This window comes from Panulirus ornatus, chromosome 20 (assembly GCF_036320965.1).
Source record: "Panulirus ornatus isolate Po-2019 chromosome 20, ASM3632096v1, whole genome shotgun sequence".
NCBI lineage: Eukaryota > Metazoa > Arthropoda > Malacostraca > Decapoda > Palinuridae > Panulirus > Panulirus ornatus.
Window position 1 is genome coordinate 1,958,696 of NC_092243.1, and position 1,305 is coordinate 1,960,000.

The window sequence follows — 1,305 nt, forward strand, 5'->3', positions numbered from 1 at the left end:
CAAAGAATGTGGCAACAATAGGATGAGTATGAATGGAATGAAATCGTGTTACGTGTTTTGAAATAAGTGATGATAAAGAAAGAAAGAAAATAACTCTGAAAAATAGATTGAAATACGAAAATGAAGAGAAGTAAAGGAGTAGACATATGAGTGACTCAGTAAACATAAATATAATTGGATGGACAGTGCATTTAAATGAATAAATAAATACATAAGTAGATGAAGAGGAGAAAACGAAAGATAATGAACACAAGATGAAGTGATAAAAGGGGTTTCTGTTATATGTATACAGATGAAATACAGTGAAAGAATCAATAGGATTAGTTAAGACAGAGGAACATCTGATCTGATCATCGTCTAGCGCCCAGTAGTTCTCTATGTATCTTGGGACGCAATAAGGAATCAAGCATTACAGCAACATTAATCTCCAACATCGGAAATGTGATTATAATGAATGAAAATGAACACTATAGACGCTATGCTTGGCCTCACAGAGGAACAAGTGTTTGATAAATAACCAGTTTGTGCATAAAGGGAAAGCCATGAAAGACACACTTATCTGACTAGGAAACAGAGATGAAGGTTGACCTTGGAAACGGCTGTGTTGCTGGAGTGGGCGGGTGTCGAAAGGGTAGGCAAAGCTGGAGTGGCTTCGTTGGGCCAAATTGGTGAGGTGATCCAGGGACGGTTGGAGGAGGGAGGGGATGTTAGGCAGCTGTAGTAGCCGCAGCACTGAGGCCCCGACACCCACTCAGACCCAGCCTTCGAAATTGGCTTATCCATCTCTCGATCTTCCTCCATACCTCCATCCCTCTCATTTTCTTCCCGTCTTTCTCTTTGTCCCTGTCTTCCTGCATCTCTGTCTCCGTACGTCTATCCATGCGCCCCCTCGTCTTTCATTCCCTCCCTAGGCAGTAGCTAGGAGGCAGCCACCAACCAGGGAGGTGCTACCCGCCTGGGTATTGGGAGGGTTAGTGACAGCAGAGCACAGCGAGCGCTTCAGTGGCTTTATCTTACCTCTAGTTCCTCCCGCAGTGACCGCTCTATGTTCGTACTTCTTACTGACAAAACCTCGACGGAGATGCTCACAAGCATTTTTTGTCTGTGTGTCTGTTTATCTTTTTTGCTTGTCTGTCCGTCTTGTTTAATCTAATTTTTCAATCTAGTATGTATGTATGTATGTATGTATGTATGTATGTATGTATGTTTGTATGTATGTATGTATGTATGTATGTTTATAAATCAAAACATCGAAGAATTCTGTTCGTTCAATTCTGTATACAACACCAGGCAAACCTGTCACAA